The sequence below is a fragment of the Choloepus didactylus genome, chromosome 7 (genome assembly GCF_015220235.1).
Source record: "Choloepus didactylus isolate mChoDid1 chromosome 7, mChoDid1.pri, whole genome shotgun sequence".
Taxonomy (NCBI): domain Eukaryota; kingdom Metazoa; phylum Chordata; class Mammalia; order Pilosa; family Megalonychidae; genus Choloepus; species Choloepus didactylus.
The window spans coordinates 132,788,002-132,802,160 of NC_051313.1; the positions used below are offsets into that span (position 1 = coordinate 132,788,002).

Here is a 14,159-nt window from a genome sequence, read left to right on the forward strand (position 1 = left end):
AATTATTATACTGTCGCCTTTTTTCTTATCAATTTAATTAGCTCTTTGACATACACACACACACACACACACATGCATACGTTTCTATATATATCTGTATGTATATGTTTTTGTATATATGTCTCTATGACATATACACATATATATATATATACACATGCACATATATTCCCTTTCTTCCATTGTTTGTTTTTATCTTGTTTTGGGTACTTTAGACCATACAGAAAATTTTAATCATTAAATGATTACATCTAACAAATACTTTCGGCTATGACACCGATTGAAGGGAAAAACTGCTATTTAGTGGGCAAAGTTAGGGTGCTACATGTCTTCCAATGCACAGATCGGTCCTGTACAAAGAATGTCACAGAACCTGCACTAGTTCTGAATGTCCCACTGAATATTCATGTAGACAAAAACCATTTTTATCTACCTAGAACCTAATTCCATTTTATATATATAACCAATGTATTTCTTGCACAATTTTAATATACATTCAATCTTTCAGGAATCCAACTTCTGTGAAAATGGACTGAAGAGAATAGTTCACTTTATTTAGAATTTTACCAAGAGTTGCCATCTTGAACAACTAAGGCAACGTTGCTCTTGGTATTTAAGCTGCCAATGCTACCCACATTATCAGACTACAATTTCACTGATCTCACATTCAGTTTCATTTCACATATAGGCTATTTCATTATGTCTCTTAGTGTATTTGCGCCTAAGCATTTATATTTTGAAATACGTAACATATTATCAATTTGTTTTGTTTCTTTTACCTTTACAGCACATTAAGAGCATTGTGTAGATTCATTTTTTGTAATGTGTGTAGGTAGATCATATTATCCATTTAAACTTTTGCCCAGGATCACCTAATATTTTAAAAGTCCTATTTATATTGTATACCTCTCAAACCATCTATGACCGATTACCAGGTTGGTATGTTTCAAAATCTCTGTGCAACTATCTGAAATGATACATTAAGAAAAAGGTGCAGCCTCTCAAACCATCTATGACCTATTACCAGGTTGGTATGTTTCAAAATCTCTGTGCAACTATCTGAAATGATACATTAAGAAAAAGGTGCAGCCTAGAAGGAAGAAAGATAAATTTTGTAAGTTTCTTAGAATTTACTTAATGGAATATCCATTAGTTCTATTACCATGGGTTTTTTTGTTGGTGTTGTTGTTTAATTACCATTGAAAAAATTTACTTGATCAATGAAACCAAAACCTTTGTTATTGATTAAAATGGTAAATTAATCAATGTTTCAAGTATGGGTGACCATAAAAGTGTAAAATATATGGACTTAAACCATTTTCTCATTTAAAGAAAAACAAGTCTCTTCCTTCAATGATTATCATAAAATACTGACAGGCATTTAAAGAAAGTGCCAAATTAAACTTTTTAGTTTTGCCATAAACTTATTTATCTGATCTCCCTCTTGTAATAGGAAAGAAATTTATGAACTAGAAAGCACACCATTAGTTGGCAAAAAGGATGAGCTGTTGTCTTCTAAAACGTATTGTTAAAGAGATCCTTGACATCTACTTTAATTTGTATTTTTCCCAAAACAGTTTCTATCATGTGATTCTGTCTCTTTCTTTCTTAACGCATTTAAACTGAGAAAGCCAACACACACTGTCCTAGTTTGCTAATGCTGCAGAATGCAAAACACCAGAGATGGATAGGCTTTTATAAAACGGGGGTTTATTTCACTACACAATTACAGTCTTAAGGCCACAAAGCATCCAAGGTAACACATCAGCAATCGGGTACCCTCACCGGAGGATGGCCAATGGCCTCCGGAAAACCTCTGTTAGTTAGGAAGGCAGCTGGCATCTGCTCCAAAGCTCCGGCCTCAAAATGGCTTTCTCCCAGGACGTTCCTCTCTAGCAAGCTTGCTCCTCTTCAAAACATCACTCCCAGCTGCACTCTCTTTCCTCTTTGAGTCAGCTCATTTATATAGCTCCACCGATCAAGGCCCACCCCGAATGGGCGGGGCCACGCCTCCATGGGAACATCTCATCAAAATTATCACCGACAGCTGGGTGGGGCACACTCCAAGCAAATCCAACCAGCACCCAAGGGTCTGCCCCACACAAGACCACAAAGATAATGGCATTTGGGGGACACAATAACATTCAAACCGGCACACACACACACATACACACACACACACACTCTCTCCCCATCTCTCTCTCATCCAAAGAAGAAAAAATTAAAGAATGGAACATCAGAACATAGATACGTATGAGTAGTTTATGGCAATGATTCAATAGCATATTTCTGCAGGGACACAGAAAGACACTATTACAGAATATACAGGTTGCAGTCTAGGACAAGATTTTGATATCCTTAATTTCTCTCTAATAATATTCAATAGCACCAACCTACAAAAATTCTATAGCCCATTTTACAGGATACTTCCTGTCAGCCAGGTTTTCACTGTTCACAGGTAATTCTTCATTTTCTTCAAATAAAACATAAAACACCAACACTAAATTTCCTTATTGTGAAAAGCATTGTTGTCAACTGAAACAAACTTTTTGGAATTGTACAAAATATAATTTCCTAACATCTAATTTTAAAATTAATTCGACTGTCATTTAACCTGTCTTTTGGTTGGTTAAGACCTTCTCTTATAATTATAAAACCTACTTTTGTCTTCTGCGTAAGTTTTTAAAATTTTCCCAACTTTCATACCAGGCTTATAATTATTGTACTACAAGACTGAGTATCAGAAACTATGAGATATATCCTTTTCTTACAGATTCCAAAGTATATGCAAATCCCAATAATAATGATTCTTTTTTTTAATTTGTGTGTGCAACATCTAAACCATGCATTTCTCCTGTGAAGAAGAAATGTTCTCAAAACCTGTAGCACAGACTTCATCAAATGAAGTCAGAAAGGTCACTCTGATGGGCACTCTTACACACTATATAGATAAACCTTTTTAGGTTTTAATGTATTGGAATAGCTAGAAGTAAATACCTGAAACTATCAAACTCCAACCCAGTAGCCTTGACTCTTGAAGATGATTATATAACAATGTAGCTTACAAGGAGTGACAGTGTGATTGTGAAAGCCTTGTGGATCACACTCCCTTTATCCAGTGTATGGATGGATGAGTAGAAAAATGGGGACAAAAATTAAATGAAAAATAGGGTGGGGGGTGATTTGGGTGTTCTTTTTTACTTTTACTTTTTATTCTTATTTTTACTTTTTCTGGTATAAGAAAAATATTCAAAAAATAGATTGGGGTGATGAATGCACAATGACATGATATTACTCTGAACAGTAATCATGATTGTATACCACGGATGATTGTATGATATGTGAATATATCTCAATAAAGCTGAATTTAAAAAAAAACACAAAACTTTAAGCAGCCGTGTACAACCATCAGTGCAGATACTACTAAAGATCATATTATTAGAAAAAAAAGTACACAAGTATAATGTGGTACATTTATATGTATATTTATGACTTAAATGTATATATACGACAAAACTTTATCAACAGTCATTTACTCATGTCATAAAATGCACTTTCCTGCATAACATGTACTATTAATTATTGTATCTCATAACCTAATTGTATATCCTCTCAACAAAATATAAGTTATTTTCAGGGAAACAAACAAACAAACAAACAAACCTGTAGCACAGACTTCAGGTTAGCCCCCACAAACATTCGCCTTTTCTTCCTTACTAGCAAAACACAAATTTTGCTGGGAGCAACATGTGACCAGTGTAAAACAAATGAAAAGAACACTACGTCCCCAAGCCTTCCTTACAAAGAAGCAGTGATACGATGTGGTTCCAGCCAATGAGATGCAAGCACAGGGCTTAACTGACACTTCAATAAAGCTGAGACAGGCCAGTTGACATGCACCCTTTAATACCTCCTCCTTTTTGGAAAGTACACTTGATGGCTGGAGAATAGAACTCATTTTGCTACCATAAGGAAAGATGACTAAAACAGCAGAGACTTCAGCCCTAACACCTTTACTTGCCAAACCAAAGATAGCAACTTCCTAATTGTGAACCTTGTATTATATAAGAAAAATAAATCCCCTATCTTCTTAAACCTCTACTTTTTTAGTTTTTCTATGATATACAGCAGAAATCAATTCCTAAGAATACAATCTAATAGGAAACAAAAATGCATAAAAAGCTTAATGGAAATCCACAGAGGAAGTCCTGACACAGGCAGGGGTGGAAAGGGTTGGGAGGGTAAATACATAGAGAAAGCAAAGTTGGTTCATTCATTCATTTAATTATTGTCAATCACTGTGCTAGGTGCTGGGAATACAGATAAAAGATGTAGTGGTTGCCCCTCATTAACTTGAAACTGGGAAACAGACAAACAAAGAGGTTACTAAAAATACAGAGTTATTTATAAGGGGCAACCACCCTCAGGGGTGCCAGGTTGTATCTATAACGATCATATCTTTTCCTAATACTCACAAAGGTGCCATCCTGTCATTAAGCCCTGTACACAAAGGTGTTTAAGGGACTGGCCTCAGCCCCACAGCTATTAAAAAAACAGAAACACAGGTAAACATAGGGTACTTTGAGTAGGATTTGCATCCATAGATGAAACAATTAGTTACAAGTAGAGTTGCATATTACCCGTGGAATTTATTTGTCTTTCATTACCACCCCTATCCAATTTTCTGTGATCATGTGGTAATGTAGTTAAAATCGAAACAACTTTGTTAACGTGGCTCAGAGGACAGCTAAGTGCAATCATAAGTAAAGAACAGAAACAGATTAATATTTAATATTTTTGTAACATGTTCTAAGGGTTTAAAGGCCATACATTTCTTCCATTTCATTTATTAACAGTAATTAAATAACTACTGAATAACTAAAACTTCAAGATTATGCTTTTCACATTTCAAGCTTACAATAAAGGGAGAAAAAACACAAGGGTACTTTTTCTTTGCTGTTGTATAAACACACACACCAAGTATAAGTACAGTATCTTTCAAACCAAAACAATAGGAAATCACTCTTGGCTGAAAGAACAGGTTTAGATCATGTTCATTTCTTCTTTAATCCTGCTAAAGCAAGTTTCTGCATGCTTTCTGGGGCCTCCACCTACAGAGTTGTTAGGACAACAGCCAACACATATATTTAATTACGTAATAGTCACTGCCATCAGCCAGCTGTTGCCAGTACATAATACACTGACCTCTTTCACTCCCTCTCTTGCTTAAAATGGTAAAAACAAAGCAACTGTTGATGTAACAGTAATCATGAAATATGCAAAATACTAGTCTCCAAAAGGACTTTAGATAACTACAAAACTTGATTTTGCATTTTAAAATGATTTACTTCTTATGATCTAATCTCCTCCGTTCCTGATTTGCAAAGTAAGTTCCTAGATCTTCTAATTATTAATCTAACTACTCCTTCACTGTTTTTATTTTTTTAAAAGTCAGAAAGGAACTGGGTTTTCAACCTCAAAATATACTTTCTCCCTTATTTTTAATCAAATTTCTCACTGGAATGTTTCATAAATTCAGGAAGTTTTCAGAAACTTCACTCTCACTCATCTCCATCTTTTTCTGTGGTTAGGGGACAAGCAACTTCAAGGATGTAATAGGAAATTGGCCAAAATCTTCTCTGAACATACATAACCTTCATCCCTAATTCACCTCAGTTTAGGAATCAACAAAGAGTGCTTCACTTATGTTTCTGGAAAGCTTTTTCCTCCAATACTATTGCTAACTCCAGACTAGGTCAAAAGGGGAAATAACACATAAATGTTATATTTCACAATAAGGAAATAACTGAAACTGTGGAACTGTAACCCATAACATTCTTGAAAATTGCACTTTGAAAGTTATCATTTCTACATATATATGTTCTATTCTACAATTAAAAAATGATTAAAGAGGGGAAGGAGGATAGAGCCCTAGTAACAATAAAAAATTAAACAGAACCATAGCATGGGGCATGAATAACATTAGCTCACATATATAGAAGAGAAGATATATCCATAAACTTATTTACAGAAATTCAGCCTTTATCAATTTTCAATTCAGTGACAACTATTTACCAGGCACTGTCCTTGGTCCCAAGGACACTTCAGTAAACAAGAGAGGCAACATCACTGTTCTCACTATTCAACTTCTCTTGCAAGATTTTTCCCAACACTTCTACTCTGTCCTCCACAAACAGTCTTCTTGCTTATTTTTTCAATACATACATTGCTCATTCTCTGAAACTGGAAAATCTGATACTCAAATGAAAGATAAGTATTGCAATATTATGGGTTATATTAATATCACAATTTATAGCATAGTTAACATTACCAATGACTTGCTCATGCACTGGCATTAGAGAGTGATGTTACACTCTTTTCCCAAAAAACAGAAGAAATTCAATCTAATCATACAAACACACAGTGAGTAATTCTACCGTATGCCAAACACAAAGCCAAACACTACCATGTTTGTATCCACACCTTTCCCACCCTCTGGCTCAAGATGAGAAGCTTCCATTAATCACACAGCCAAGGTCCTGAAGCTGGCCCGGCTTGCTAAGCTCAGTGGAGAGGGAGAGAATACAATCCTATGGTTCGCAGCTGAGCTGGGGCCAGCATGACCAGATGACTCCTCCAAGAAGGGAGAAGTATTCTTACCCCATTAACTACTTCTCCCAGGAGAGACATGGTGGACCAACAGTAATATCCAAACACTTCTAACCTCATTTAGGATACCAAGGGGCATGTTTCTTCCTATTCGATAAGTAAAACATCAAAAGCAAAACAGATTTTGAAGGATTGTATGTTATGTGAATATACCTCAATAAAATTGCATTTAAAAAAAGATAATGGGATGGAAAAAAAAGCAAAACAATTGATTTATGTTTTTTTAAAAAAAAAGAGGGCCTTTTAATAATTGAAAATTAGATATTCTTTACCACTGGTGCAAATATAGAGCCGTCTCTGATAAGGAACTCACAGAGACCTTGGGGGACCATTCTTGGAAGAGTTGACAAGCAGTCTTAGTCTAGATTGGTATTTATTTCCCACAAAAAGGAAAACCATTACATGATCGAGTCAGAGGTCAAAGACTACATAAAAAAGGATTTTCCTTAGGTCAATATCCTGACCTCAAGTCTCAAAATCTAGAAGACAGCCAAATATGTAAACAAATAATAAAATGCAATATAGAACAATAGATGGTACGGGATAAGGACATAGCACAGAGCAGAAGGGGGTTAACACTGTGGACTATGGATGTAAGGGATGGAAGTTAGAAGGGAGATGACCTCACAAATATTACCTTTGAAATGAGTTCCAAAAGATGAAATCGTTGGCCAAGCAGGATTAGGGTGGTGTTTGTGGGTGCACACAGGTACATCCATGTACACAAGCATGTATTTGGAGAAAGAGGGGAGGACTTTCCAGGGAAAAGGAAGAACAAATGCAAACATATTACATGTTTAGAAAATTAGTTGGCGAGGAGGTAGAATTCAATGGGAGAGCGGCAAGCAAAGAGGTTGGAGAAGCAAGGAATAGGTAAAAAAAACTTTGGTCTAATAAAAAATTATAACTTTATCCTGTAGCTGAGAAGAAACTATTAAATGATTTAGAGTGGAATGATACGCAGTTTGGAAGGCACAGACTGAAACAGAAAAGAAGCTGGAAACAAGCTAAAATTCTACTGTAATATTAAAAACAAGAGATAATAAGGACTTAGAACTAGAACAGTGGCAATAGGGACAGAGAGAAAGGATTAAATTCAAAAGATACGTGTCTAGATGGTGGCAACCTGACGAAACATGAGAACACAGTGGTTTTCTTCAGGTTTCAAGATGAACATGTCTTACCACATGAGCAAAAAGACACCAATAACAATGGGGAAAAAAAGGGGGAGGGAGAGAGAGGGAATGAGGAAAAGAAATTTGGAAGAAGAATCAATCCTTGAGGATGAGAAGAAAATGGGAAGTCAAGGAAAACTCTTAGACCATTTAGTAGATGACTAGGCAACAAGATACGCAATACAAGTGGAAACAGCAGCTGGGGAAAAGGCAAGGTAGACAATGAGGAGGCTCTGACGTGATGATTTGAGGTGCCTGTGGGTCACCCAAATGGAGAAGTCCAGGAAGCAGTTGGATATACATGTCTGGATCTTGGAAGGAAAAATGAGGGTCAGAGGCAAAGACTTGGCAGTGGTCAGCATACTGACAATCACCAAACAATGAAAGCAGGTGAGATGGTGGGAGGAAATGCAAAGTTTTATTAGGCATAACACTGCTTAGAGAAAAAAAAAAATCTCATTAGATAATATCTTACCAGTAATACAAATTAGGACAAACAGTTCAATATTTTGAACTTCTGACTTTCCATATACACAAAAGGAAACTTTTGGTGGGCAAGGATAGCTGAAATAATTAGAATGTGATTGGTAAAAGCATACAATGATATATTGTATCTACTACTGACATTTTAAACAAGCACAAAAAAACTGATATTGAACTAAAGCCAATTCATACAACTAATAAAGCCAAAATTAAAATATTTTAAGTTTAAAGAAAAATCAGCAAACTACAGTATTAAAAAACTTTAACTCAACACAATTTGATTACTTAATATGTTTCTTTGCCAAAGGCCAAAGTTTAAAAAAAAAAAAAAAAAAATTTCCAAGGCCACAAAAAAAGTAATGTTAAAAAAAAAAGATAACCTGACTACTAGTGAGTCTAGTTAACAATGGAATCAGCAGAGGTTTTATTTTCTTTTAAACTGGTTTATTGATATGGCCAGCACTTCTCTGTTCTTAAGTCAGCTTTTTGGAAGGCAATTTCAAACTCAACTTGAAATAATACTCTGCCACCTCCCCTAATTTCAATTTATGATGAAGAAGATTTAAAGGTAAATCTATATAAAGCAAAGAATATTTTCATAACAGGTATAAATATCCAATAATTTACATGTTTGCTCAACAGAATTGTTTGTAAGTTTTCCTAAAGAAAAAAGATGTTAGACAAAGTATCTTCTGCCTCAAAGCACACACTATTCTTCTCTGTCCATTTCTCTCTTTATTTTCAATTGCTCTTTCAAGTAGTTAATTCAGATATCTAAACAATTCCTTTAACATTACAGTTTATTTCTATAGGCAAAGGCTGTTCAAAGAACTAGTGGCTGTCGTCTTGTCCACTATCGGTATGGCTATATCACAGTGCCCATTTGAGTTAATAACACACAAGGTCAAACAGAGGTTGACAATGCATGATCAAAGCAAGCTGGCTATTCTTTCTGTCTTTTATTTACAACACTCAAGATTTGTTTATTTTCACCAGCCTCTGGATGACCTCCTTTAGCAGGCATGGAAAATATCCCACATTTCTATAAAGCATTAACCAAAAGAGTTTTCTTATTTGATACTCTCAAGAGCAAATTTTATTTTTGTGAAACTTTTGATCTTTCTCCTTTACTCAAGAACCCTCACACTAAAGGCCACATTGTCTAAATCAAGTTGGCAGCATGAATAAAACAAGGACAGGGGAAATAAATGCTGAAAAGGGAACAGTATGCATCCAATAGGCTGCCACCACAAAACTATGGGGCTCGATAGCAATACCTTCAAAATGAGTGAAGGCAATGGCATTTAAGATTTCAAAGCACAAAAAGCAACCCAAAAAAAATCATTCTTAACTTTATGTTTGCTACTTAAAACTACCCATTTATCAATCTGAACATCATTAATACAAACACAGGAAATCCTTGGTAATTTAGACCAACTGGTACAAACCAATATAAACTACCGAGCCGTACAGCACAGAGAATTATTCTGAATGGATGCATTTTCATATTGAGGAGGTTACTCTGACTAGACCAAGAAAGAGCAGCATTATTTAAAGGGAATGATATGAAATCAGCAATAGTTTATAAAGTGAAGACTCCCAAGTATGTTTCAACCATTATTTCCACTAATCAAGGTTAAATAATACTCCCCACAATACTGTTTCTACTGCGAAGTTGCAAAACTTGATACTTGTTGCCACCAGCACCACCAGGAAAAATACAAAGACAACAAATCAGTCCAGGGCTGTTTCGTCATGAATTCCAAACTCATGGCTTTTAATCGATGATCCTTTATCAATTACATGAAAGGCAATAAAGCCCTCAGAGTTCTCTCACTTTGCTCTTTTGTTAAAACAAGGTGATCTGCTGCCTGGTGGCTCAGGGGAGATCAAATGAGGTGAAAAGTAATTAAAGACAAGCACCTATTAAGCAGCAAGAATACGCTGGAAGGGAAGCAAAACTAGATGATCAGAGATGGGGACAAACACACAGGAATGAAGGGAAAGCCGAGCACTCACTATGGGTAGAGGCTCCAGCTTAGAAAAACTAGGTCCCATGAAAATCTTTGAATTTGAGCATATGGGAGGCAGCTTTGGATGTAACACTAGGAGACAGGAAAACACCCTATCAGACTCTCTTTGGGTTAAGATTTTGCCTGGGTATCAAGAAGAAAACAAAATGCATGCAAGAGAGGAAGCTGAGGCAAAAGATGAAACTAGAGGATGAGAAGAGACCAATACATAGCATGAATTGAGGTATAATAAAGTTTATGAACTTTATTTTTCATTGTTAGGAAATGGTGATGACAAGGGGGAAAGCACCAAAATAAAACAAACTGCGTGACCAGAGTAAGTAATCTGTCGCTGAAAGTCTTCATATGTACAAAGATCACTTGCATGTGACTCTGTCTCCATGCTAACTGATAATTCTGCATTTTACGGAAGTAAAGTATATTTATTCTGGAAACAAATCAAATGTTAACTTAAGTGTTACCTTAAGAATTAGTTGTGATTATCAAAAGCCTTCACAACCATTAAAAATACTTAATCACCTAAATATTGTTTTTAAAGTTTCTTTCAATCCAGCAGAATAGTGCATTAAAGGAACCTGTGCTTGCTACCACTAGCACTGTAGGATTAAAATGACAAACCCTTGTTACTTTTCCTTATTGCCTCACTAAATCATATAAATACTGTATCATTACTTTGAATCACATTCACAACAGTTTATATATATAATATATCCATTGACACAAATTATATACAAGTTTTTAAGTAAACTTTCAGAAACAGTCTAGAAGTATATCCACTAATTGGATTATAAAATTGATAATAACAGAAAACATTCTCCGTGCTCTGTACTTAGGCGGTATCAGTACCACTAAAATCTCTCTGAATCTTGTTAAACTTTCATATAGGGAAAAAAACAGATAATGTGGAAATATGACAGACTTCTCATAAATTAAAAAACTTCTCTGAAAATAACCAACAGCTAGAAAACTGTTCTTGGTTTAATTCTTCCTTCTCCTGCTGCTCAAACATAAATTCACCGCCCCTCTTCCACACTGTATCACCACAATTCACTAATGTCTCCTGCATTAAAATAGGAAAATATTCAGCTGTGACTTCAAATTAAGCACTTTCAAAATCAAAACACATCATTTGCTCAAACTGAACTTCTTTCCTGGAAATCACTATTTCTTTATGGGGTCAGTCAAGCTAGACACCTTGGAGTTATTTTCAACAATGCTGAAAGTGTAAAGAAGTCTTCGTTCCAAACTGACTCTCCTTCCAACTCTGAACACCTCCACTTTAGATGAGGCCATCAGTACCTGGATTACTGCAGCTCCGTTTAACTGGGCTCCTGATCTGTACTCTTCCTTACTCCTAAGCATCCTTCAAACTGATGCCAGAATGAATCTTTCAAGACCAAAGGAGCAAACACAGTTACAAAATGAAAATTTAAACAAAAATATCATTTACAATACTATAAGTATACGATTACTGTGTAGGTAAAAGGAGAAAAGACAGATTTTAAAAAATGATTCTGGAACAATTTGGTATCTACATTGTTAGGAAAAAATCTAAAAGATGCCAAGGAGGCATACAAAAAAATAATAAATCCTAAGAAAGACATTAAAGAAGATCTACAAGCCTTATTCATGGACTGGAAAACGCAAATTGTAAAGATGTCAATTCTCCCCCAAATTTATCTAGAGATTCAACGTAATCACAATCAAAATCACAACAGTATTTCTTACAGACCTTAAAAACAGATCCTAAAATTTATTTGGAAGGGCAAAGAGCCAAGAAGAGCCACAACATAAAGAAGAACAAAAAGGCACTAGTACTGTAGAATACCTATACTTACTAGAAATCTATACTATGACTATGTACAGCAAGCACCAGAACATGAAACAGATCAACAGAACCAAAGAGAGAGCCCAGAGACAGACCCAAACATCCATGGACACTCAACATATGACAGAACTGGTACTGCACAAGTAAAAGGAGAAAAGACGGATTTAAAAAAATGATACTGGAACAACTGGGTATACATACGGAAAAAAATAAAATTGGATCCCTTCCTTGTACCGTACAAAAAAATCACTCCAGAAGGGTTAGGAACTTCAATGTAAGAGGTAAAACGATGAAACTTTTAGAAGAAAATACAGAAGAATATCCTAAGGACTTCAGAGTAAGGAAAGACTTCTTAATAAAAAGAGTATAGAACAAAAAAGAAAAGATTGATAAATTTTAAACCAGAATTTCTCTCCATCAAAAGATGCCATTAAATAATGGATGGTGGTGATGGTAACACAACATTGTGAATTTAATTAATACCCGTTTGCCTTAGTTTGCCAGGGCTGCTGTAACAAAGTACCACAGACTGGTTGGCTTAAACAAAAATCTATTGTCTCACAGTTTTGGAGGCTAGAAATCCAAAATCAAGGTGCCATAACGATCACGCTTTCTCTGAAGTCTGCACTGTTCTGATGGTGGCTTGCCAGCAATCGATAATTCAATCTCTGCCTCCGTCACATGGCCATCAGTCTCCTTCTGCCTCCTAATCCAGTCAGTGTCCAAATTTCCTCTGCTTACAAGGACGCCAGTCATATTGATTGGATTGAGGTCCACCCTGAGTCAGTTTGGCCTCATCATAACTAATCGGATCTTCAAAGATCCTATTTACAAATGAATTCATATCCACAAAACCAGGCATTAGGACGTGAACATGTCTTTACAAAGAACATGACTCAATCCATAAAACCACTGAACTGTACATTTAAAAGTGGTTAAAATGGGAGCTGTATATATGTTACCACAATTAGAAGTTTTTTTTAAAAAATAGTGAAAAGATAAGCAAAAGGTTGGGAAAATATACTTGCAACATGTGTAATAGCTAAGGATTAGTATATAGAATACAAAGAATGTACTCCCACAAATAAATAAGAAAAAAGACAAACAATCCAACAGGAAAAGGCACGAAAGACTTGAAAAGCCATTTTACAAAAAAAGCAAAACCCCAGATGGCCAATAAACATATGAAAAGATGTCCTACCTCATCCAAGTGCAAATTAAAACAACAATGAGGTACCATCTCAGTCACCAGATTGGCAAAAATCTTGACCATACTGAGTACTGGTAAGAATGGAGAACAACAAATACACACATCCATTACTAGTGGGAGTGAACAATGGTACATTCACTTGAGAAAACAGGCACTACCTATGCATCTGTGCAACTGTGACCCAGTAATACAACTCCTAGGCACATACCCTAGAATAACTCTTGCATGTGTATACAACCATAAAATATGTTCAGAATATTCAGAGCAGCACTGTTCATGAAAGCAATACACAGAAAAACCTCAAATATCTATCAGCAGTAAAATGAACAAGTAAATTGTGGAAAATTCATTCAGTGGAATATTATGATGGCCACAATTATTTAAATGCATCAACATGGATAAATCTAAAAACCTAATGTTGATATGTTCAGAAGACAGAGCAACAGATGATGGATGATAGATGGGGAGGGGAAGAAATAGCGGTGTGACAGCATGTTAAAGTTGGTGGATTGCGGTATCAGGGGAGGGGGGTCAGGGTATGCTGGAGTTCTGTGTATGGGGTTTGTATTGTTTTTGCAACTGTTCCTATAACATTGAATTTATTTCAAAATAAAAGAAAAAAAACCCTAATGTTGAGAAACAAAGCAAATCTCAGAAGAGCACAAACAGTATACATCCAATAAATAAAGTTCAAAACAGGCACAACTAAACACATTGTTTAGAGATACATTTAAGTGATGATAAACTTATTAATAAAAGTA

At 35.5% G+C, this 14,159-nt stretch overlaps 1 protein-coding gene across 1 annotated transcript in view; it reads right to left on the reverse strand.

The window, feature by feature from the left end:
* Positions 1-14,159, reverse strand: part of CDKAL1 (CDK5 regulatory subunit associated protein 1 like 1) — a 732,119-nt gene that overhangs the window by 583,570 nt on the left and 134,390 nt on the right.